Source organism: Amblyraja radiata, chromosome 18, assembly GCF_010909765.2.
Source record: "Amblyraja radiata isolate CabotCenter1 chromosome 18, sAmbRad1.1.pri, whole genome shotgun sequence".
Lineage (NCBI taxonomy): Eukaryota > Metazoa > Chordata > Chondrichthyes > Rajiformes > Rajidae > Amblyraja > Amblyraja radiata.
The window spans coordinates 49,675,805-49,702,906 of NC_045973.1; the positions used below are offsets into that span (position 1 = coordinate 49,675,805).

Here is a 27,102-nt window from a genome sequence, read left to right on the forward strand (position 1 = left end):
ATTGATTGATTGATACTTTATTATCACATGTGACATGTCACAGTGAAATTCCTTGTTTTGCATATTATACACACATATGAGGCGATAATTGATCCAACTATTGGAGGAATATTTCCTTGACATGATGAGGTGAAAGTGTGTGGGCACCCACAACCTTAAACCTTATATTCCATTTGGATGATTCCACTTGAGCCCAACCTCACACCTTCCCATCCTGCTTTCCGGCACACACCTCCTCATGTGAATGGCATGCAGTATGCAGGATGTGAAACAGAAAGAGTTGTAGCGTTATAGAGTTATACAGCATGGACGCAGGCCCTTCGGCCCAACTTGCCCATGCTGACCAAAATGCCCCATCTATGCTAGTCCCGCCTGCCAGCATTTGCCCTATATCCCTCTAAACCTTTCCTATCCTTGTACCTTATCCAAATGTCTATGAAATGTTATTATAGTACTTGCCTCAACTACCTCCTCTGGCAGCTTGTTCCATATACCCACCACCCTCTGTATAAAATAAAACTACGCTCAGGTTCCTATTAAGCTTGATTACTATTACTTGATTTGTTAGGTTGTCAGCGGTTATAGGGTGAAGGCAGGAGAATAGGGTTGAGAGAGAAAGATCGATCAGCCATAATTGAATGGGGGAGTGGAATGATGGGCCGAATGGCCCAACTCTGCTCCTAGAATTTATGAACATGAACTATAAATCTTCCCCTCTGAATCTTACCATCCATGATGTGTTAAAGCACTGGGTTTTTCTTCGTCACTTGTGGACAAGCACCCCCCCCCCCCCCCCCTCCACATATCACTTATTTATGATGCAGGTACTTAGGGTGTGAGGAATGAGAATCTTACTTTTCTTGATGTGGTTAAATCCGTACCACAGTTTGAACCTCCCCAGGCCAATATTCTCCATTCAATTTGTAATAATGAATCTGAAGAGAGCGAATTTTGAAAGCAAAATACCAGAAATTAAATAGAACATTTCGACAGAGATCATGTTGTGTAATATTTCTACTGAAATTATATATTTATTGGTTAATCATGGCATGAAGCAACATTCACAAACTATCCCACACAGAACAAAAGCACAGTCTATTCCAGTTAAACAAAAGAAATTGTGATTAAAAGCGTTGCAAACTCCTAATTGAAAGTGGTCCTGGATGTGTGAACACTAACTTTATTAAATGGATTGAGCATCCACACCCGGTCTTCCTCCTCGTCAAGGGCCTTCTGCACGTTTGAGCAGAGGAGCTAAAGGAGACATTGAAGGAATTAGAGTATAAAGAGAGAGCGGCAACTTTGAGGGTGAGAGGGGATGGAAGGTAGGTAGGGACATTGGTTGGTGGGGGCACTATGTCAGATTCAGATTCAGATTCAGATTCAACTGGTGGAAAGGGGGGTAACTGCTTTTGGTCGCCTACTCGACGGAGAGCGATTTTTTCCATGTCGCCTCCCTTGTGGCCTAACAGCTTGGATTAGAGCCTTGCCGCGAGTCGCCAGAACGGAGTGGTCCGATCACTGGCCTGGTGGCTTTGGTATCATGGGGCTGTGATCTGCGAAGCTTCTAGCCGTGGGCGGGGCGTGGACTTACCATCCGGAGTCTGGGATCCCTTTGCCGGGGATTGCCAGAGAAGAGTCCGACCTCTGGCCTGCGGCCTATAACATCCTGAAGCCTCCGGTAGGAAAGTGCCAATTTAGGACCTCCAAACCGCGGAGAGTGTTTGACCGCCCCAACGTCGGAGTTTGATCATCCCGACGAGAGGGCTTGTACATTGGGCCGTCCGTAGCGGCTACTATGGAGGGTTTATGGCCCCGACCACTGATGAACAGAGGAGGGCTGGCTGAACTTTGTTGCCTTCCACCACAGTGAAGAATGCTGTGGTGGATAGAAACATAGAAACATAGAAATTAGGTGCAGGAGTAGGCCATTCGGCCCTTCGAGCCTGCACCGCCATTCAATATGATCATGGCAGATCATCCAACTCAGTATCCCGTACCTGCCTTCTCTCCATACCCTCTGATCCCCTTAGCCACAAGGGCCACATCTAACTCCCTCTTAAATATAGCCAATGAACTGGCCTCAACTACCCTCTGTGGCAGAGAGTTCCAGAGATTCACCACTCTCTGTGTGAAAAAAGTTATTCTCATCTCGGTTTTAAAGGATTTCCCCCTTATCCTTAAGCTGTGACCCCTTGTCCTGGACTTCCCCAACATCGGGAGCAATCTTCCTGCATCTAGCCTGTCCAACCCCTTAAGAATTTTATAAGTTTCTATAAGATCCCCTCTCAATCTCCTAAATTCTATAGAGTATAAACCAAGTCTATCCAGTCTTTCTTCATAAGACAGTCCTGACATCCCAGGAATCAGTCTGGTGAACCTTCTCTGCACTCCCTCTATGGCAATAATGTCCTTCCTCAGATTTGGAGACCAAAACTATACGCAATACTCCAGGTGTGGTCTCACCAAGACCCTGTACAACTGCAGTAGAACCTCCCTGCTCCTATACTCAAATCCTTTTGCTATGAAAGCTAACATACCATTCGCTTTCTTCATTGCCTGCTGCACCTGCATGCCTACTTTCAATGACTGGTGTATCATGACACCCAGGTCTCGCTGCATCTCCCCTTTTCCTAGTCGGCCACCATTTAGACATTGACAACTGCTTTGGTGCCACCTCCTGCACCTACACACAACTGACTGACTTCATCCACTTCACCACCAACTTCCATCCGGCACTCCAATACACCTGGACGATTTCCGACACTTTCCTACCATTCCTTGACCTCACCATCTCCATCGCAGGGGACAGACTCCTGACCGACATACATTACAAACCCACTGACTCACATGGCTATCTGGGCTACACGTCTTCCCACCCTGCCCCCTGTAAAGACTCCATCCCCTACTCCCAATTCCTCCGCCTACGCCGCATCTGTTCCCAGGATGAGACATTTCATACCAGGGCATCGGAAATGTCCTCGTTCTTCAGGGAACGGGGATTCCCCTCCGCCACCATAGATGAGGCTCACACCAGGGTCTCATCCATACCCCGTAACACTGCTCTCTCTCCCCATCCCCGCACATGCAACAAGGGCAGAGTCCCTCTGGTCCTCACCTTTCACCCCACCAGCCGGCAAATACAACACATAATCCTCCGCCATTTCCGCCACCTCCAACGTGACCCCACCACTCGCCACATCTTCCCATCTCCCCCCATGTCTGCCTTCCGCAAAGACCGCTCCCTCCGCAACTCCCTCGTCAATTCTTCCCTTCCCTCCCGCACCACCCCCTCCCCGGGCACTTTCCGTTGCAACCGCAAGAAATGCAACACCTGTCCCTTCACCTCCCCCCTCGACTCCATTCAAGGTCCCAAGCAGTCGTTCCAGGTGCGACAAAGGTTCACCTGTATCTCCTCCAACCTCATCTACTGCATCCGCTGCTCTAGATGTCAGCTGATTTACATCGGTGAGACCAAGCGTAGGTTGGGCGATCGTTTCGCCGAACACCTCCGCTCAGTCCGCAATAACCTACCTGAACTCCCGGTGGCTCAGCACTTCAACTCCCCCTCCCATTCCCAATCCGACCTCTCTGTCCTGGGTCTCCTCCATTGCCAGAGTGAGCAACAGCGGAAATTGGAGGAACAGCACCTCATATTCCGTCTGGGGACCTTGCGTCCTTATGGCATTAACATTGAATTCTCCCAATTTGGCTAGCCCTTGCTGTCTCCTCCCCTTCCATAACCCTCTAGCTGTCTCCTCCCACCCTCCCATCCGCCCGCCCTCGGGCTCCTCCTCCTCCTACCCTTTTCCTTCTTTCTTCCCCCCCCCCCACCCCCCATCAGTCTGAAGAAGGGTTTCGGCCCGAAACGTCGCCTATTTCCTTCGCTCCATAGATGCTGCTGCACCCGCTGAGTTTCCCCAGCAATTTTGTGTACCATTTGATAATAGTCTGCTTTGCTGTTTTTGCCACCAAAATGGATAACCTCACATTTATCCACATTATACTGCATCTGCCAAACATTTGCCCACTCACCCAGCCTATCCAAGTCACCTTGCAGTCTCCTAGCATCCTCCTCACAGCTAACACTGCCCCCCAGCTTAGTGTCATCCGCAAACTTGGAGATATTGCCTTCAATTCCCTCATCCAGATCATTAATATATATTGTAAATAGCTGGGGTCCCAGCACTGAGCCTTGCGGTACCCCACTAGTCACTGCCTGCCATTGTGAAAAGGACCCGTTTACTCCTACTCTTTGCTTCCTGTTAGCCAGCCAGTTCTCTATCCACATCAATACTGAAACCCCAATGCCGTGTGCTTTAAGTTTGTATACTAATCTCTTATGTGGGACCTTGTCGAAAGCCTTCTGGAAGTCCAGATACACCACATCCACTGGTTCTCCCCTATCCATGCTACTAGTTACATCCTCGAAAAATTCTATAAGATTCGTCAGACATGATTTATCTTTTGTAAATCCATGCTGACTTTGTCCAATGATTTCACCACTTTCCAAATGTGCTGCTATCCCATCTTTGATAACTGACTCTAGCAGTTTCCCCACTACCGATGTTAGACTAACTGGTCTGTAATTCCCCATTTTCTCTCTCCCTCCCTTCTTAAAAAGTGGGGTTACGTTTGCTACCCGCCAATCCTCAGGAACTATTCCAGAATCTAAAGAGTTTTGAAAGATTATTACTAATGCATCCACTATTTCTGGAGCTACTTCCTTAAGTACTCTGGGATGCAGCCTATCTGGCCCTGGGGATTTATCGGCCTTTAAATCATTCAATTTACCCAACACCACTTCCCGGCTAACCTGGATTTCACTCAATTCCTCCAACTCCTTTGACCCGCGGTCCCCTGCTATTTCCGGCAGATTATTTATGTCTTCCTTAGTGAAGACGGTACCAAAGTAGTTATTTAATTGGTCCGCCATATCCTTGTACCCCATGATCAACTCACCTGTTTCTGACTGCAAGGGACCTACATTTGTTTTAACTAATCTCTTTCTTTTCACATATCTATAAACACTTTTGCAGTCAGTTTTTATGTTCCCTGTCAGTTTTCGTTCATAATCTATTTTTCCTTTCCTAATTAAGCCCTTTGTCCTCCTCTGCTGGTCTCTGAATTTCTCCCAGTCCTCCGGTATGCTGCTTTTTCTGGCTAATTTGTACGCATCATCCTTTGCTTTGATACTATCCCTGATTTCCCTTGTTATCCTCGGATGTACTACCTTCCCTGATTTATTCTTTTGCCAAACTGGGATGAACAATTTTTATAGTTCATCCATGCAGTCTTTAAATGTCTTCCATTGCATATCCACCGTCAACCCTTTTAGAATTAATTGCCAGTCAATCTTGGCCAATTCACGTCTCATACCCTCAAAGTTACCTTTCTTTAAGTTCAGAACCATTGTTTCTGAATTAACAATGTCACTCTCCATCCTAATGAAGAACTCAACCATATTATGGTCACTCTTGCCCAAGGGGGCACGTACAACAAGACTGCTAACTAACCCTTCCTCATTACTCAATACCCAGTCTAAAATAGCCTGCTCTCTCGTTGGTTCCTCTACATGTTGATTTAGATAACTATCCCGCATACATTCCAAGAAATCCTCTTCCTCAGCACCCCTGCCAATTTGATTCACCCAATCTATATGTAGATTGAAGTCACCCATTATAACGGTTTTGCCTTTGTCGCACACATTTCTAATTTCCTGTTTGATACCATCTCCAACTTCACTACTACTGTTAGGTGGCCTGTACACAACACCCACCAGCGTTTTCTGCCCCTTAGTGTTTCGCAGCTCTACCCATACCGATTCCACATCCTCCAAACTAATGTCCTTCCTTTCCAATGCGTTAATCTCCTCTCTAATCAGCAACGCTACCCCACCTCCTTTTCCTTTCTCTCTATCCCTCCTGAATATTGAATATCCCTGGATGTTCAGCTCCCAGCCTTGGTCACCCGGGAGCCATGTCTCCGTGATCCCAACTATATCATAATCATTAATAGCTATCTGCACATTCAACTCATCCACCTTATTACGAATGCTCCTTGCATTGAGACACAAAGCCTTCAGGCTTGTTTTTACAACACTCTTACCCCTTATACAATTATGTTGAAAAGTGGCCCTTTTTGATTTTTGCCCTGGTTTTGTCTGCCTGCCACTTTACTTTTCACCTTGCTACCTATTGCTTCTACCCTCATTTTACACCCCTCTGTCTCTACGCTCACACATTTAAGAAACCCTTTCCCTTTAACTCCATCCTCCACTATCCCATTCGACACCCCACCCCCCTTATTCAGTTTAAAACCACCAGTGTAGCAGTGGCAAACCTGCCTGCCAGAATGCTGGTCCCACACCTGTTAAGATGCAATCCGTCCCTTTTGTACAGTTCCCCCTTACTCCAAAACAGATCCCAGTGATCTAAGAATCTAAATCCCTGCCCCGTGCACCAGTTCCTCAGCCACACGTTCAGGTCCCGTATCTCCCTGTTCCTGCTCTCGCCAGCACGAGGAAATGGAAGCAAACCGGAGATAACAACCCTGGAGGTCCTGCTTTTCAGCATTTTTCCGAGCTGTCTAAAGTCACGCTGCAGAATATTCATCCCCTTCTTTCCGACATCGTTTGTGCCGACATGCACTACCACTTCCGGATGTTCACCGGATGTTTGTGTTAAATCTTATTGTGTATTGTACGTTCCTCTTAAGTGTTTCACTGCTGGTAAATTCATTTCTTGCATCTTTGGATGTATGTGATGAAAAACATTTACTTTGACTTTCTATTTTGCAAGGGCTGTAAAGTCAATGTTTATACAATAGAATGTGTAATAATCAGGTACAGTCATAATAGACCACTTTATAACGGATTTCGGTTGTGCGTTTAGTTTAGTTTAGAGATACAATGCGGAAAAAGGCCCTTCAGGCCACCGAGTCCGCACTGACCAGTGATCCCCGCACATTAACACTGTCCTACACACACTAGGGAACATTTACACATACACAAAGCCAATTAACCTATAAACATGTACGTCTTTGGAGTGTGGGAGGATACCGAAGATCTATGAGAAAACCCATGCTGTCTTGGGGAGAACATACAAACTCCGCACAGACAGCACCCGCAGTCAGTAGCAAACCCGGGTCTCCGGTGATGCAAGTGCTGTAAGGCAGCAACTCTACTGCTGTGGCTATTGGGGACTGACCTACCGATGCCTGCCCACGCCACCCCCGGCTCGCACCCCTCCCTTGCCGCTTAGATCCCTGGCTGCCTTTTGTGTATTGACCAGCAACTACAGTCGTTTGTTTCTACTAGGTAGTGATTGTGGGAGATTTCAACTTTCCACATATAGACTGGGAAACACATTCTGTAAATGGGCTGGATGGTTTGGAGTTTGTAAAATGTGTGCAGGATAGTTTTTTGCAGCAATACATAGAGGTACCTACTAGAGGAGGGGCAGTGCTGGACCTCCTGTTAGGAAATGAGACGGGACAGGTGGCGGAGGTATGCGTTGGGGAGCACTTCGGGTCCAGTGATCACAATACCATTAGTTTCAATATAATTATGGAGAGGGTCAGTACTGGACCTAGGGTTGAGATTTTTGATTGGAGAAAGGCTAACTTTGATGAGATGCGAAATGATTTAAAAGGAGTGAACTGGGACATTTTGTTTTATGGGAAGGATGTAGAAGAGAAATGGAGGACATTTAAAGGTGAAATTTTAAGAGTACAGAATCTTTATGTTCCTGTTCGGTTGAAAGGAAACAGTAAAAATTGGAAAGAGCCCTGGTTTTCAAGGGAAATTGGACATCTTGTTCGGAAAAAGAGGGAGATCTACAATAATTATAGGCAGCATGAAGTAAATGAGGTGCTTGAGGAGTATAAGGAATGTAAAAAGAATCTTAAGAAAGAAATTAGAAAAGCTAAAAGAAGATATGAGGTTGCTTTGGCAAGTAAGGTGAAAGTAAATCCAAAGGGTTTCTACAGCTATATTAATAGCAAAAGGATAACGAGGGATAAAATTGGTCCATTGGAGAGACAGAGTGGACAGCTATCTGCAGAGCCAAAAGAGATGGGGGAGATATTGAACAATTTATTTTCTTCGGTATTCACCAAGGAGAAGGATATTGAATTATGTGAGGTAAGGGAAACTAGTAGAGTAGATATGGATACTATGAGTTTCAAAGTAAAAGAAGTACTGACACTTTTGAAAATTATAAAAATGGATAAGCCTCCAGGTCCTGACAGGATATTCCCTAGGGCATTGAGGGAAGTTAGTGTAGAAATAGCTGGGGCTATGACAGAAATATTTCAAATGTCATTAGAAACGGGAATAGTCCCCGAGGATTGGCGTCTGCTCATGTTGTTCCATTGTTTAAAAAGGGTTCTAAGAGTAAACCTAGCAATTATAGACCTGTTAGTTTGACTTCAGTGGTGGGCAAATTAATGGAAAAGATACTTAGAGATAATATATATAAGCATCTGGATAAACAGTGTCTGATTAGGAACAGTCAACATGGATTTGTGCCTGGAAGGTCATGTTTGACTAATCTTCTTGAATTTTTTGAATTGGTTACTAGGGAAATTGACGAGGGTAAAGCAGTGGATGTTGTCTATATGGACTTTAGTAAGGCCTTTGACAAGGTTCCTCATGGAAGGTTGGTTAAGAAGGTTCAACTGTTGGGTATAAATGCAGGAGTAGCAAGATGGATTCAACAGTGGCTGAATGGGAGACGCCAGAGGGTAATGGTGGATGGCTGTTTGTCGGGTTAGAGGCAGGTGACTAGTGGGGTGCCTCAGGGATTCGTGATGGGTCGTTTGTTGATTGTCATGTACATCAATGATCTGGATGAAGGGGTGGTAAATTGGATTAGTAAGTATGCAGATAATACCAAGATAGGGGGTGTTGTGGATAATGAAGAGGGTTTCCAAAGTCTACAGAGTGATTTAGGCCATTTGGAAGAATGGGCTGAAAGATGGCAGATGGAGTTTAATACTGATAAATGTGAGGTGCTACTCCTTGGCAGGACAAATCAAAATAGGACGTACATGGTAAATGGTAGGGAATTGAAGAATGCAGTTGAACAGAGGGATCTGGGAATAACCGTGCATAGTTCCTTGAAGGTGGAATCTCATATAGACAGGGTGGTAAAGAAAGCCTTTGGTATGCTAGCCTTTATAAATCAGAGCATTGAGTATAGAACCTGGGATGTAATGTTAAAATTGTACAAGACATTGGTGAGACCAAATCTGGAGTATGGTGTACAATTTTGGTCGCCCAATTATAGGAAGGATGTCAACAAAATAGAGAGAGTACAGAGGAGATTTACTAGAATGTTGCCTGGGTTTCAACAACTAAGTTACAGAGAAAGGTTGAATAAGTTAGGTCTTTATTCTCTGGAGCGCAGAAGGTTAAGGGAGGACTTGATAGAGGTCTTTAAAATGATGAGAGGGATAGACAGAGTTGATGTGGACAAGCTTTTCCCTTTGAGAATAGGGAAGATTCAAACAAGAGGACATGACTTCAGAATTAAGGGACAGAAGTTTAGGGGTAACATGAGGGGGAACTTCTTTACTCAGAGAGTGGTAGCGGTGTGGAATGAGCTTCCAGTGGAAGTGGTGGAGGCAGGTTCGTTGGTATCATTTAAAAATAAATTGGATAGGCATATGGATGAGAAGGGAATGGAAGGTTATGGTATGAGTGCAGGCAGGTGGGACTAAGGGAAAATAATTTTTCGGCACGGACTTGTAGGGCCGAGATGACCTGTTTCGTGCTGTAATTGTTATATGGTTATATGGTTATATGGTTACTTATACAACAATAGCTTACACAGCTATAGAGGACAATCAGCAATAATAGATGCCATTCCCCATCTACGGCCCGTTATACCAAGGGTTTACGATATTACATTTCCGTCCTAACCATTTCTATTGTTTGGGGTGATTTGATTTATGCAAAGACTATCACCAAGTAAGAGTCCCAGAAGCACACTATTAAGAAATGTACACATGCAGAAGCTCTGCTTGGCTGAAATAGAATGCCTATTCTTTTCCCATGTCACCACACTGAGCTTATCTAACTTCAAATGCAAGGCAACCTCCAGGAGTTTACTGCCATTTTCCAGTGTTTACACACTAAAGGGCCTGTCTCACTTGGGCCGTCACTTATGCGACAGGCCGGTAGTGACGGTCCCGCGAGAGTCGCGTGCGTCATCATGCGCCCGCACAACCGTTTGGAGCGCGTGACGTCATTTGAAGATAGACACAAAATGCAGGAGGAGCTCAGCGGAACCGGCAGCATCTCTGGAGAGAAGCAATGGATGATGTTTCGGGTCGAGACTCTTCTTCGGTCTGAAAGAAGGGCCTTGACCCGAAATGTCACCCATTGCTTCTCTCCAGAGATGCTGCCGGTCCCGCTGAGCTGCTCCTGCATTTTATGTCTATCTCCAATCGTCTTGGCCCTGCTATGGGAGTAGGAGTGGGGGCGGATTCGGATCCGCAACGGCCGTGAGCCCCAGGCCGAGCTCGACGATCGTTTGCCTGCTTCTGCTGCTGTTGGAGGTGAGACGTTGCATCGCGCCAGGGTCTTGGGCCTGTCCCACTTTGGCCGTCAGTTCCGCAACAGGTCGGTGGTGCACGAAGATTTCATGCAGGATGAAGTCCACACTCCTCCACGCCACTCCACACCACTCCATGCGCCCGTTCCCACACTATCCACACGCAATCCACGCGCTACCCACACGCTACCCACATGCTAGCAGGTCATAAGGATACACAGCTTACTGATGCATCATTGAGAAGTATAATAAAGTTAGCGGCATTTTATCTACCGGTCGGTCTTCTAGGTCATGAAACTCCAAGGTGCCAATCAAAATGGCCGGTCAGCGAAGGAGATTGCCTACGGCTTCTATCGACTGCCTGTAAGTAAATAGCGACCCCACTCCACTGCCCTTCGACCAAACGGCGACCTATTTTAGTCGCGGCCGGTTTTAATCATGATTAAAAAAAAGCAGCAACCTAGATGAAGCCTCGACCACGTGGAAACCACTTTCGACCATTAGGGAGAGTGACCAAAACCTCCTGTGACCTCATGGTGACCTTGCAGTGACCATGGGTGGAGGGGAAAGTCACCAGAGGTTGTTGTGGAGGTCTCCTAAGTGGGACAGGCCCTTAAGGATACACAGCTTACTAATGCAGAACATCCTGCTTGTTGTAAACAGTTGTAATTCTCTGCCTCTGAGGCCTGTGGGTATTTGTTTCTTGAAGATAATTCAAGGCTGAGAACAAGTGATCTTTGGGCATCAGAAGAACAATGATTATTGTGATGAAATGGGAAGGTGCAAAACATTATGAAATGTTGAGGTGATTATATGGCCCATCTTTCACGTCTACTTCTTATGTTCTTTCTCAGATGAGAAATATCCTATTGTTTTAAGAAAGAACTGCAGAGGCTTGAAAAATCGAAAGAAGACAAAAAATGCTGGAGAAACTCAGCGGGTGAGGCAGCATCTATGGAGAGAATGAATAGGCGATGTTTCGGGTTGAGAAGTTGGATGTAACAGAAAGGTATTTTCCATTTAGCTTTCCAACACAGGGTTAGATCGGAGGATCCAGAGCCAGGGGTTAAAGGTTAAGGAATAATCACTGTGGAGATATGCTGGGGTGGGCGAGGGCACGAGGGCAGGATCAGGTCTTAAACCTTCAGCTAATTCTGGTCAGTTGCATGCTGATATAGGTTGGAACTAGGGATAAAAGTCAACATGTAGCAATGTAAGAGGGTAGGATATGTAACTGCAAGTAACATTATTATCCTCTCTCTCTCCATCCCTTCCCCATTCATTGTCTGTATAACTGGTTTTCACCGAGCCCACAGCCAACAGTGGATCATAGTCATATGTCAGGCTGTTATTCAGATGTCAGGCTGTTATTCATTGATTACAGCTCGGCATTTAATACTATCATCCCCTCCAAGCTGGTTACCAAACTCGCAGAACTGGCTCTCTGCGCATCCCTCTGCAATTGGATCCTCGACTTCCTCATCCACAGTGTAAATGAGACATTACACACGTGTGACTTTGAAATAGTCTTTAATACATACTCAGACTTAAACAACACATAAGTAGTGACTGACTCCAGTCTGCTACTGAACTGCGCAGAGGGAGAAGTGGGTGTTATTATAAATGATACCTAAGGCAGGATTAGTGGTGCTGAGGTAGCTATGTGATTGGCTGCATGCATAAACCATCTACATCCTTCCCCTTAGAAGATTAAACATGGTATGTATCCATGCCAACAAAGTTAACCAAAGTTAAACAAAATTAAACAAAATCGCCATACCTAACAGGCGGCCTACTGACGCGGCCCGAACGCGTACGGACCAAACCTTCCCCCCCTTCATCAGAAAGACCCGAGGACGGCGGCGAACCCGAAGGCGAGAAAGCCGATGGGGGGACAGAAGGTGGCAGGGGGGTCAAGCATGCAGGAGGGGTGAATCTGTGGTCAGATATAGCCGTGCCACGCGGAGGAGAATGGAACATGCGAGGGGTATCGGGCATGCTGGGGCCGGTCACGGGATCAGCAGCGGACGGCGGTAACTGGAGTGGTGGAGCGTAGGGTCCAGCTGGCGGCGGATGGGGCTCCTGTACAGCAAGCAGATGCTGACGGCTCCTGCGGTAAACAGTCCCCTCATAGTCCACAAGGTAAGATCGAGGCACGTCGGCTGTGCCAACAACGGTGGCCAGACGGGAATATCCACTTGCAGTTTGTAGGCGAACGACCTGTCCTGGCAGCAGGGGCACGAGCGGTTTGCATGGCCTGTCGTGGGACCGTTTCTGGATATCGTGCTTCACCTGAATGCGCGACTGGATGGAGGCAGGTTCCCGCACATGAGGTAGCAGCATGTGTTGACCAATCGGAATTGGTGGTCGCGTCGTTCTGGACATTAACCGCTGGGCTGGCGATCCCAGGGTTGTGTCACTGGCAATGTTCCTGAGGTTAAGTAGATCAAAGGTAAAAGTCCGAATTAGCCAGGCACGCCTGCTCCATCAGCTGTTTAGCGCTCCTGACAGCCCGTTCTGCAAGTCCGTTACTCTGCGGGTACTCAGGGCTGCTCGTGAAATGGAGGAAGTTCCACTTGATGGCAAAGAGCTTGAACTCGTGGCTGGTAAACTGCCTGCCATTGTCGGTCTGCAAACGGACAGGCGAGCCGAATGTTGAAAAGTGTTTCCTCAGTTTGCGGATGGCCATTTCGGATGTGAGGGAGGTCAGGAGGTCTACTTCGAACCAGTTCGAGTACGAGTCGGCTAGGACAACTGCGCCACTCGAAAATGTCAGCAGCCACCGAGGTCCAGGCCAGGGCTGGCGCAGGTTGTTTCAGTGGGGGCTGCCTTTGCTGGTGAGGTGCAAGACTGTTGCAGGTAGAACAAGACGAGACATGGTCTCGAATGTACTTGGCCATCCCAGGCCAGTAGAACTGGCACTGTGCGTGGGCGATCGTAGCATCAACACCCGGGTGTCCGCTGTGTGCCACACTGTAGTATTTGTCGTACAGCGAGGAAGGGATCACGACCTTGTGGCCCTTAACAATAACGCCGTCCTGTATGACCAGTTCGTCGCGAACTAGGAAGAACGGCTGTGCCTCTGCTGGTGCGCTGGCGCGCTTGTTCGGCCAACCCCCTTTGATCACTGATGATAGTCATTGTAGTGCGGGGTCCGCGGCAGTATGTTCGGCCAGGCACTGTAGTTCCTTGGTGGGGATGAAGTCGACGCCGAGCACTAGGAGGTCTTCCCGTTCATAGGGGTGGCGGTCACAGGACACTCGAGGTGCACGAGAGAGAGTGTCAGCAACGTGCATGTCAGTACCTTTTTTATAAACAATGGTGAAGTCAAAACGCTGGAGCTGCATCATCATACGTTGCAGTCTGGCAGGTGCAGCATGGATCGGCTTGTTCAGGATCGTCACCAATGGCTGGTGGTCAGTCTCAACTGTGAAGTTGTTCCCGAGGAGAAAGTCCCTGAACTTAGAGCAGGCGAAAACGACAGCAAGCAGCTCCTTTTCGATTTGTGCGTAGCGTTGTTCCGTGTCGGTCATGGTACGGGAGGCATAGGAGACAGGAAGCAGGGAACCATCGGCAGAGGATTGTAGGCAGGCCGCACCAAGCCCGAATCGCGAGGCATCGCAGGTGACAGTGATAGGGCGTTTCAAGTCAAAAAATGTCAGTCGGAGTGCAGATTAGCTTGGATTTTAAAGCATCGAAAGCCTGTTGATGCTGCGGGAACCAAGACCAGGCAGTGTCCTTTCTAGTCAGTTGTCGCAGGGGTGAGCTCAACTCGCTGAGGTTAGGAATGAATTTCCCAAGATAGTTCACCATACCCAGGAAACGCTGTAGGCCGACCATGTCGGTGGGGGCCGGCAACTCAGTGATGGCAGCAGTTTTCTGTGGATCGGGCTTGAGTCCGGCAGGAGTGAATACGTGACAAACGTAGGTGACCTCGGAGACCCGGAACCTGCACTTATTGGGGTTGAGCTTGAGGTTGATCTGTCGTGCCCACCCCAGGACACACCGTAGGTTCTGGTCGTGTTCCATCGCGTCTTTGCCGTAGACCAGGATGTCATCAACAATGATAGCGCACGGTAGGCCACCGAACAGCTGCTCCATGGTCCTCTGGAACACCTCGCTGGCGGAGTTGATGCCGAAAGGCATTCGCAGGAACTTGAATCTGCCAAACGGTGTTGAAAACGTGGTTAGATTCGATGACCCCTTGTCCAGTGGTATCTGCCAAAACTAACTCTTTGCCGCTACCTTTGGATCGGTAGATATTTTGTAGGTTTATGCATGCAGTTTATGGTTGCATGCATAAACCATCTACACACAGACCACAGTCTGTTCGTATTGGTGGAAATGTGTCAGACTCGATAACAATCAGCACGGGAGCACCTCAAGGCTGCGTGCTCAGCCCCCTGCTGTACTCACTCTATACTCATGACTGCGTAGCCGGTCATAGTGCGAACTCCATCATCAAGTTCGCTGACGACACCACTGTTGTGGGACGTATCACTGATGGGGATGAGTCTGAGTATAGAAGAGAGATCGTGCGACTGTCCATATGGTGCCAGCACAATAACCTGGCCCTCAACACCAGCAAAACCAAGGAACTGATTGTGGACTTTGGAAGGAGTAGGATGGGGACCCACAGCCCCATTTATGGTTGAAAGGGTCAAGAGCTTCAAATTCTTGGGCGTGCACATCTCTGAAGATCTTTCCTGGTCCGAGAACACTGATGCAATTATCAAGAAAGCTCATCAGCGCCTCTACTTCCTGAGAAGATTACGGAGAGTCGGTTTGTGAAGGAGGACTCTCTCTAACTTCTACAGGTGCACAGTAGGGAGCATGCTGACCGGTTGCATCGTGGCTTGGTTCGGCAACTTGATCGCCCTGGAGAGGAAGAGACTAAAAAAAGTAGTAAACACTGCCCAGTCCATCATCGGCTCTGACCTTCCTTCCATCGAGGGGATTTATTGCAGGCGCTGCCTCAAAAAGGCTGGCAGTATCATCAAAGACCCACACCATCCTGGCCACACACTCATCTCCCTGCTACCTTCAGGTAGAAGGTACAGGAGCCTGAAGACTACATCAACCAGGTTCAGGAATAGCTACTTCCCCACAACCATCAGGCTATTAAACCTGGCTCAGACAAAACTCTGAACATTAATAAACCAATATCTGTTATTTGCACATTATCAGTTTATTTATTCATGTGTTTTGAAGTCAATGCCTACTATGTTCTGTTGTGCTGAAGCAAAGCAAGAATTTCATTGTCCTATCAGGGACACATGACAATAAACTCACTTGAACTTGAAATTGTTTCCTTGATCATTGTTACTTTTGTGCATATCTTTCATTCATTTGTTCTATGTCTCTCTATCACCGTCTATATTTCACGTTTCCCTTTCCCCTGACTCTCAGTCTGAAGAAGGGTCTCGACCCAAAACATCATCTATTCCTTTTCTCCAGAGATATTGGCTGACCCGCTGAGTTACTCCAGCTGTTTGTGTCTGTCTTCTGTAGGATATAGGAGCGCACTCTATGCCGCTGGTTACTACTGCACAATCCTGGGTGCCTCACGCATTTGTGTACCATGGGCATGGAACAAACACAATCAAAATAGCACATTTCAACTTTTTGCACATGTATTATTGCAGAACAACCAGCAACATTGTGCTGCATGATAGAATTTCCAGACCTCAGTGTCTTATTCAATGTATATAATCACCTTGAGCAGTGGTAGTTTTATTCTGCCACATTACACTGTGATTCTACTCTGCCCAGGGCTGCATAATCCACAGATTTAATTCTTGCTTTGAAAATTCAATATACATCCAATAATTCTATCTTCCAGTTCTTCTAATGACAGATTTAATTCTTCAGTATTTTTGAAGATTGATTTGATTCTGTAAATTTTTAAGCCAACTGAATCCATAACAACACATAAATAACTCCCACTGGTATTCATGTCTCCACAGCATTGGAATGAATGGAATCAAAAACACACAAGACTTACAAGAGAGAGCAAGTATTAAAAGTGGGGAGAAAGTGCATACAAGTAGTGCCTTCCATAGCAACAAACTTGTGCACACACGTCTGATGTCTGAATGTTATCATTTAAAATATTATGGCCGCTTGTTTGTGTGCTGAACTGCCTCATAAGTCACGCATTTGCAACCTGAATTTAATTCAATTCCTCACTTGAGAACAAGGATTGCTTCCTCTTTATTCAATGTTTGAAGCACATTTAACATTACTGAAGTCTGAGAAATTGTGACATATATCAACATCTACATGAAACAATGTATTTACAACTCTCTGGGTGAAAATGTTTTTTCTCATCTATATGGCCAACCCCTTATACTTAAACTGTGGCCCCTAGTTCTGGACTCCCCCAACATCGGAAACATGTTTCCTGCCTACAGCATGTCCAATTCCTTAATAATCTTATATGTTTCAATAAGATCCTCTCTCATCCTTCTAAATTCCAGTGTATGCAACCCCAGTCACTCAATTCTTTGAACATATGACAGTCCCGCCATCCAGGGAAATAATCTCGTGAACCTACGCTGCACTCACTCAATAGCAAGAATGTCCTTCCTCAGATTTGGAGACCAAAACTGCACACAATAATCCAGGTGTGATCTCACTATGGCCCTTTCCAAATGCAGAAGGAGCTCTTTGCCCCTATACTCAACTCTTGTTATGAAGACTAACATGGCATTAGCTTTCTTCACTGCCTGCTGTATCTGCATGCTTACTTTCAGTGACTGATGAACAAGGACACCCTGAACTCATCATACTTCCCCTTTCCTTAACTTGACATCATTCAGATAATAATCTGCCTTCCTGTTCTTGCCAGCAAAGTGGATAACCTCACACTTATCCACATTAAACTGCATCTGCCATGCATCTGCCCACTCACCCAACCTGCTCAAGTCACCCTGCATCCACATCACACCCTCCTCAGCCCTGGCAGCAGCGGCTCGCCTGCAGTCCGTTTGTTTTTACTTTTTTGTGTTGTTTTTTTTTCGTTTTGTCTAGTTAAGTTTTTGTTTTTTAGGTTGTGTTTATGTGGGGTGGGGGGGGGGGGGGTTGAAACAGGGCTTGCTGTCTCTCCCTTCGGGGGAATGCGACTTTTTTGTCGTATCCCCCTTCTCTGCCTCCGTCTGCGCTGAGGCCTAATGGCGGAGCTGGCGACCTCGAGACTCCGGAGGCAGAGCCAGTCAGGACTTGCCCTGGGCTCGCTCCCATCAGGGCGGTCCGGTTCGGGGCTGGAACGGCGCTCCCGTGAGGGGCTGAGGCGCTCCCGTGAGGGGCTGTGGCGCTCCCGTCGGGGCGGCCCAGCCCGAGGGTGGAATGGCGCTCCCGTCGGAGCGGCCCAGCTCGAGGGAGGAACGGCACTCACGTGAGGGCGATCCGGCTCGGGGCTAGAACGGTGCTCCGGTGGCTGGGACGGCGTTCTGGCGGCGGTGACCTGACTCGGTGACCGCGGTGTTTGAGCCGGCCCATTTGCGGGGTTCGGTGAGCCGCGGGACTGTTTGTACCATCACCCGGTGGGGTATCACTTCAGCGCAGAGGGAGAAGAGGAGGGAAGAGACTGCAGCCCTAAGATTTTTGCCTCCACCACAGTGAGGAGGTGCTTGGAGGACTCACTGTGGTGGATGTTAATTTGTGTTATTGTTGTTTATTATTGTATTATTGTATGTATGACTGCAGGCACGAAATTTTGTTCAGACCGTAAGGTCTGAATGACAATAAAGGTAATTCTAATTTTAATTCTAATTCTAATTCCTCACAGTTCACATTGCCACCCAGCTTTGTGTCATCTGAAAATTTGCTAATGCTACCTTTGATCCCTGCATCTAAATCATTAATGTATATTGTAAATAGCTGCGGTCCCAGCACCGAGCATTGCGGTACCCGACTAGTCACTGCGCAAGGCACGTGGATAAAAGCTTTGTCAGTTCAACATTGTGCTGATTATGTAGATATATATTACTATATTTATCTTTGTGCTCTAAATAAAGGGATGTCCTGCAGTTCTACCCTCTGGACATTATGTTCTTTACACAGTATATTCCTGGGTTCTGGCCTGTGGTCTTTCCACATGTGTTCATATGAAACATTTTATTAAGGATAACAGATGACAGTTATGTACTGCTCTGTATACATGTCCAGGATAAATCCAGGTGCACTTTCACTCTGGAAATACAAGCTGGTTTTCATATGGCCTGAGCTTTTAGAAGCCACCAGACCAAGGGGAACCCGTTGGGTCCTGTCCTCTCAACGCGCGGTTGTGGGGGGTAGGTAGGGGGGGGGGGTGAAGGGGGGCGGTGGCGGCCTGCGATATCACACAACACACACACTAACCAACACCTCACACACACACACTAACCACCCCCCTCCCCCACACACACACACACAAACCACACCCATTGATATTATATTAATATTATTCACTCTTTTTACCCTATCCACTCACTCATAGCCCCCAACTCGCAGACGTGGCTAGAGAGGGAGGGGCATAGAGAGAGAGGGACACAGAAGCACAGGGAGGGACACAGAAGCACAGAGAAGGACACAGAGAGGGGCACAGAGGCACACAGAAGCACACAGGGGGACACACAGAGGCACACAGGGGGACACAGAGAGGGACACACAGAGTCACACAGGGGGACACAAGGGAACACAGGGGAACACAGAGGGGGACACACAGAGGGACACACAGAGGGACACACAGAGGGACACACTGAGGCACACAGGGGGTCACAAAGAGGGACACAGAGGAACAGAGAGGGAGACAAAGGCACAGAGAGGGAGACAGAGGAACAAAGAGGGACACAGAGAGCTTTTAGAAGCCACCAGACCAAGGGGGACCCATTGGGTCCTGTCCCCTCAACGCGCGGTTGTGTGGGGGGGGAGGGGTCGGTGGCGGCCTGCAACGTCATACACTCACACACACACTAACCAACACTTCACACACACACACACACTAACCACCCGCATTGATATTATATTAATATTATTAATTCACTCTTTTTACCCTATCACCAGCACTATCCACTCACACATAGCCCCCAACTCGCAGACATGGCTAGAGAGGGAGGGGCATAGAGAGAGAGGGACACAGAGTCTCACAGAGGGAGATACAGAGACACAGAGAGGGACACAGAGGCACACAGAAGCACACAGGGGGACACACAGAGGAACACACTGAAGCACACAGGGCACACAGAGGGGGACACAGAGGCACACAGAGGGGGACACAGAGAGGGACACAGAGAGGGACAGAGAGATGGCGGGGGGGAGGGGGGAGGGGGAGAGAGTAGAGGGGGGAGAGAGGGGGTAAGGGGGGAGTGAGTGGGGAGAGGGGGAAGTGGGGGGAAGGGAGAGGGTGGGAGGGAGCGGAGGGGGAGCGGAGGGGAGAGGGGGAGGGGGAAAGTGGCGAGTGGGAGTGGAGAGGGGGAGGTGTAGAGAGAGGGGTAGAGAGGGAAGGTGGAGAGAAAGGAGGAGGAGAGAGAGCAGGGGTAGAGAGAGGAGGGGGGAGAGAGGAAGGGGAGAGGGAGAAGGGGGAGATAGAGGAGGGGAGACAGGGGGGAAGGTGGGAGAGAGAGGATAGGGCAGAGAAGGGGATGCGGGGAGAGAGGATGGGGAGAGGGAGGTAGGGGGTAGAGAGAATAGAGGGGAGAGAGGAGTAAGGAGAGAGGTGGTGGGCAGAGAGAGGAAGGAGAGATAGGGGGAGTTGGGGGGGGAGAGAGAGTAGTGGGGAGAGAGGAGTGGGGAGAGAGATGTCGGGAGAGAGGAGTGGTGAGAGAGGTGGTGGGGAGTGAGGAGGGAGAGGGAGAGGAGGGGGTAAGAAGAGTAGGGTGGGGGGAGAGGTGAAGGGGAACTGGGTGAGTGAGTGGGCTGCGAAAAGCGAGATAGCTCGGGGAGAGAGAGAGAGAAAGAGAGAGAGAACAGGGCTTGACTCTCTGGAAACCCGGAGCGGGTAGCAACGTGGGGGAGGAGCAGGATAGGAGTGGTTAGCAGTGGGAGGAAGGGGCGGGGGAGGGGCATGACTTCATTCACTGCGCAGGCCGTGAGGATAAAGTTCTTCAAGTGCTAGTGAGCGCGCTTGAACGCCGGTGCCCTCCGGTGACCTCGGGATCCGCAGAACTTACTCGTTCTTTCTGCGCCTTTTGAAAAAGGGGGGGGGGGAGGTGGGTGGTGATGTAACTCATGCAAAATAGTGCGCCTGCGCGTTGCCAGCAGCTGCTTTAATCCAGAGGTGGGGGCGGGGCCACGATCCAGGTGGGCCACAGGCAAAGGCATTGTGACGTCATCAGCTGGCCAGCGATTAGATTTGAAAAAAAAAGTCAGATTGGTGAACAATTTTATTAAAAAATGTCGGGAAATAATCAACCAAATTTACAGATGATGAGGATGCAATGAGCTGTTTGGCTTGGCCTGCCCTGTGCTTGAAACTGCAATGGCAATGGAAGTGAAATGAAAATGCAATGAGCTGTTTGGCCTGCCCTGTGCTTGAAACTGCAATGGCATTGGAAGTGAAATGAAAATGCATTCTGTTTGGCTTGGCCTGTCCTGTGCTTGAAACTTAGTTTACAGCAGCACATTTGGAAAGCAGTGACGGGATCGATCAAGGTCAACATGGATTTATGAAGGTGAAATCATGCTTGACTAATCTTTTGGAATTTTTTGAGGATATAACAAGTAGATCGGATAAGGGAGAGTCAGTGGATGTGGTGTATCTTGACTGTCAAAAAGCATTTGACAAGGTCCCACACAAGAGATTAGTGTGCAAAATTAGAGCACATGTTATTGAGGGTAGGGTATTGACATGGATAGAGAACTGGTTGGCAGACAGGAAGCAAAGAGTAGGCATTAACGGGTCCTTTTCAGAATGGCAGGCAGTTACGAGTGGGGTGCCGCAGGTCTCGGTGCTGGGATCCAGTTGTTTACAATATATATCAACGATTTAGACAAGGGAATTAAATGTAACATATCTAAGTTTGCGGATCACACAACGCTGGGTGGCATTGTGAGCTGCGAGTAGGATGCTATGAGGCTGCAGGTAGGTTGGGTGAGTGGGCAGAAGCATGGCAGATGCAGTATAATGTGGATAAATGTGAGGTTGTCCATATTGGTGGCAAGAACAGGAAGGCAGATTATTAAATGAATTTAAGAAGGTTCAATGGTTGGGTATTAATGGTGGAGTAGCAAGATGGATTCAACAGTGGCTGAATGGGAGATGCCAGAATGTAATGGTGGATGGTTGTTTGTCAGGTTGGAGGCCAGTGACTAGTGGGATGCCACAGGGATCTGTGTTGGGTCCACTGTTGTTTGTCATGTACATCAATGATCTGGATGATGGTGTGGTAAATTGGATTAGTAAGTATGCAGATGATACTAAGATAGGTGGGGTTGTGGATAATGAAGTAGATTTTCAAAGTCTACAGAGAGATTTATGCCGGTTGGAAGAGTGGGCTGAAAGATGGCAGATGGAGTTTAATGCTGATAAGTGTGAGGTGCTACATCTTGGCAGGACAAATCAAAATAGGACGTACATGGTAAATGGTAGGAATTGAAGAATGCAGGTGAACAGAGGGATCTTGGAATAACTGTGCACAGTTCCCTGAAAGTGGAATCTCATGAAGATAGGGTGGTAAAGAAAGCTTTTGGTGTGCTGGCTTTTATAAATCAGAGCATTGAGTATAGAAGTTGGGATGTAATGTTAAAATTGCACAAGGCATTGGTGAGGCCAATTCTGGAGTATGGTGTACAATTTTGGTCGCCTCATTATAGGAAGGATGTCAACAAAATAGAGAGAGTACAGAGGAGATTTACTAGAATGTTGCCTGGGTTTCAGCAACTAAGTTACAGAGAAAGGTTGAACAAGTTAGGGCTTTATTCTTTGGAGTGCAGAAGGTTAAGGGGGGACGATAGAGGTCTTTAAAATGATGAGGGGGATAGACAGAGTTGACGTGGATAAGCTTTTCCCACTGAGAGTAGGGAAGATTCAAACAAGGGGACATGACTTGAGAATTAAGGGACAGAGGTTTAGGGGTAACATGAGGGGGAACTTCTTTACTCAGAGAGTGGTGGCTGTGTGGAATGAGCTTCCAGTGAAGGTGGTGGAGGCAGGTTTGTTTTTATCTTTTATAAATAAATTGGATAGTTATATGGACGGGAAAGGAATGGAGGGTTATGGTCTGAGCGCAGGTATATGGGAGTAGGGGAGAATACGTGTTCGGCACGGACTAGAATGGTCGAGTTGGCCTGTTTCCGTGCTGTAATTGTTATATGGTTATATGGTTATATGGTATCAGATTAGGAGAAGGGGAGGCGCAACGAGACCTGTGTGTGTTGTACATCAGTCACTGAATGTAAGCATGCAGGAACAGCAGGCAGTGAAGAAGGCCTTCATTGCGAGAGGATTTGAGTTTAGGAGCAAGTAGATCCTACTGCAAATGTACAGGGCCCTGGTGAGACCACACCTGGCGTATTGTGTGCAATTCTGGGCTCCTAATTTGAGGAAGGACATTATTGCTGTTGAGAGAGTGCAGCGTTACTTCACAAGGCTAATTCCCCGGGTGGCGGGACATATGATGAAAGAATGGATCAACTTGGCTTGTATTTGCTGGAATTTAAAAGAATGAGAGGGAATCTTAGAGAAACATATCAAATTCTTAGATGATTGGACAGGGTAGATGCAGGAAAAATGTTCCCAATATTGGGGGAATCCAGAACCAGGGGTCACAGTTTAAGAATAAGGGGGATACCGAACTGTCTGTCCTCAGCCGATGCCTCATCTTTGTTCCTCTCCACCCCCACCTCAATGAGTTCCGTGCCCGCCACAATGTGGAGCTCTTCTTCCATCGCCTCCACATCCAAGTGTTTTTCTATGGGAAGGTGTCCTCACCCCCTAGTGATCACCACTGTCCCGTCTCCAACCTTTCCTCCTCTTGGACTCCCCCTCATGGCCATCTACCTACTTTAGATCTTTATATTTTAAACTGCCAGCGGGACATCAACTGCCTCAACTATTCCATTCCCCTTTCTCACTCTAACCTCTCCCCCCCTGAATGTACAGCCCTCCACTCACTCTGCAACAACCCCGACTGGGTGATCAAACCTGCCGACAAGGGAGGTGCCGTGGTAGTCTGACGTGCTGATCTATACCGGTCTGAGGCCTGGCGCCAACTCTCCTAATCTCAATCACCATCACTGGCTTCATCACTTCCAGCTCCATTCCCTCCCAAGCTGCCAACCTCATCGTTCCCCAGCCCCGCACGGCTCAATATTACCTTTTCCCCAAAATCCACAATCCTGACTATCCTGGCAGACCCATTGTTCTTGTCCCACCAAACTTATTTCCACATACCTCGACTCCATCCCTCCCTACCTATGGGTCAAATCCCTCCCTACCTATGTCCAAGACACCTCACACGCTCTTCATCTCCTCCATGACCCGTTTTCCAGGCCCCCACTCCCTCGTCTTCACCATGGACGTCCAGTCACTCTACACCTCCCCCTCCAGGAGGATCTCAAAACCCTCCGGTTCTTCCTCGACCGCTGAACCAACCAATCTCTGTCTACTAATCCTCTCCTCCGCCTAGCAGAGCTGGTCCTAACCCTCAACAACTTTTCCTTTGACTCCTCCCAATTCCTTCAAATCCAAGGCGTAGCTATGGGCAAGCGCATGGGCCCAAGCTGTGCCTGCCTCTTTGTAGGGTACGTCGAACAATCCTTGTTCCAGGCGTACCGTGGCCCTATCCCCGAACTCTACCTCTGCTACATTGACAACTGCATTGGTGCTACCTCCTGCACCCATGCAAAACTCACTGACTTCATCCATTTCACCACTAACTTCCATCCGGCACTCAAAATTCACCTGGACCATTTCCGACATCTCCCTACCGTTTCTAGACCTCACTATCTCCATCGCAGGTAACAGAGTACTGACCGACATCTACTACAAACCCACTGACTCCCATGGCTCTCTGGACTGCACTACTTCCCACCCAGCTTCCTGTAAGGACTCGATCGCCTTCTCCCAATTCCCCCGTCTATGCCGCAACTGCACCCAGGATGAGGTGTTCCAAACCAGGGCATCGGAGATGTTCTCATTCTTTAGGGACTGGGGATTCCCCTCTTCGACTATAGATGAGGCTCTCACCAGGGTCTTCTCTATATCCCGTAGCTCCTCTCTCACTCCCCATTCCTCCACACTTAACAAGGACAGAGTCCCCCTTGTCCTCACCTTCCATCCTACCAGCCGTCACATACAACAGATAATCCTCCGACATTTTTGCCACCTCCAATGGGATCCCACCACTGGCCACATCTTCCCATCTCCTCCCCTTTCAACTTTCTGCAGAGACCGCTCCCTCCGTAACTCCCTGGTCAATTCGTCCCTTCTCACCCAAACCACCTCCTCCCGTGGTACTTTCCCTTGCAACCGCAGGGAATGCTACACTTGTCGCTCTACCTCCCCCCTCGACTCCATCCAAGGACCCAAGCAGTCTTTCCAGGTGAGGCAGAGGTTCACCTGCACTTCCTCCAACCTCACCTATTGAATCCGCTGCTCCAGGTGTCAACTGCTCTACATCGGTGAGACCGAGTGCACGTTTGGCGATCGCTTCGCCCAATACCACTGCTCAGTTCGCCTTAACCAACCTGATCTCCCGGTGGCTCAGCACTTTAACAACCCCTCCCTTTCCGAATCTGACCTTTCCGATTCGACCTCCTCCATGGCCAGAGTGAGTCCCACCGCAAATTGGAGGAGCATCACCTCATATTTCACTTGGGTAGTTTATACCCCAGCAGTATGGACATTGAATTCTCCAATTTCAGGTAGTCCTTGCGTTCTTCCTCCCTCCCCTCCCCTTCCCAGCCCTCCCACTTCCTACTGTCTCCGCCTCTTCCGTTCTTCTTCCGGCCCACCCCCCCCCCCCCCCCCCCCCCACCCCCCCCCCCCCACCCCCCCCCCCCTCACCCCCACATCAGTCTGAAGAAGGGTCTCGACCCGAAACTTCACCAATTCCTTCGCTCCATAAATGCTGCCTCACCCGCTAAGTTTCTGCAGCATTTTTGTCCACCTAAGAATAAGCGGGAGGCCATTTAGGACCGAGATAAGGAAACACTTCTTCACCCAGAGAGTTGTGAATCTGTGGAATTCTCTGCCACAGAAGGCAGTGGAGGCCAATTCACTACATGAAGAGAGTTAGATTTAATTCTTGGGGGTAGGGAATCAAGGAATATGGGGAAACAGCCAGAACGGGGTACAGATTTTGGATGATCAACCATGATCATATTGAATGGTGGTGCTGGCTCGAAGGGCCGAATGGAGCGCCTATTTTCTATGTTTCCAGGCAAGGTACTAACCACAAATTCTAATCCTGTTTTAGTAACTATATTTCCATTGCTGGCATCTTTGTTAGCAAGTTACGTTCTGGATTATCTTTTCTTCTTGAATGGTACAACCGGAATGTGAGACTGCTAGGCAACTTATAGACATAAAAAATTGGAGTAACTCAGTGGGTCAGACAGCATCTCTGGATAAAGGAATAGGTGACGTTTTGGGTCGAGACCATTTTCTCCAGAAATGCTACCTGACCCGCTGCGTTACTCCAGCTTTTTGTGCTTTAACAGCTTTGTTGTAAACAAGCATCTACAGATCCTTGGTGGGCACAAAATGCTGGAGTAACTCAGTGGGGCAGGCAGTATCTCTGGAGAGAAGCAATGGGTGAGACCCTTCTTAAGACTTACACAAGCAAGTTATAAACATAGGAGAGTTAGATTGTTTATTAAAATTATTGAAGGATGTGAGACACAATTTGCAGCCACATCTTTAGTCAGAGCGTGGTGAATCTGTGGTATTTTGTTGCTACAGAAGGCTGTGGACGCCGTCAGTGGATATTTTTGTCAAAGATAGATAGAATCTTGATTAGTACGGGTGTGAGGGGTTATGGGCAGAAGGCAGGAGAATGTGGTTAGGAGGTAGAGATAGATCAGCCATGATTGAATGGTGGAGTAGACTTGATGGGCCGAATGGCCTAATTCTACTCCTATTACTTATGACCTTATGACAATCATGTAATGTGAAGAATAGAAACTTACCTGGTTTTGTTTGTGATGCAAGTTTATTGGTCAGACATATTGTCACTTGGCATTAACCAGGTGAGCACAAATGAATCAACACAGAGACATTAATTGATTGATTGATACTTTATTATCACATGTGACATGTCACAGTGAAATTCCTTGTTTTGCATATTATACACACATATGAGACGATAATTGATCCTATATCCCTCTAAACCTTTCCTATCCTTGTACCTTATCCAAATGTCTATGAAATGTTATTAAAGTACTTGCCTCAACTACCTCCTCTGGCAACTTGTTCCATATACCCACCACCCTCTGTATAAAATAAAACTACGCTCAGGTTCCTATTAAGCTTGATCACTATTACTTGATTTGTTAGGTTGTCAGCGGTTATAGGGTGAATGCAGGAGAATAGGGTTGAGAGAGAAAGATCGATCAGCTATAA

At 47.8% G+C, this 27,102-nt stretch overlaps 1 long non-coding RNA gene across 1 annotated transcript; it reads right to left on the reverse strand.

Moving 5' to 3' along the window:
- LOC116983526 lies at positions 1 to 27,102 on the reverse strand. The gene is made up of 2 exons (XR_004414721.1): positions 26,889 to 27,102; positions 1 to 420 (listed from the first exon to the last, which is right to left on the reverse strand). It is a non-coding gene; the product is annotated as an uncharacterized LOC116983526 (long non-coding RNA).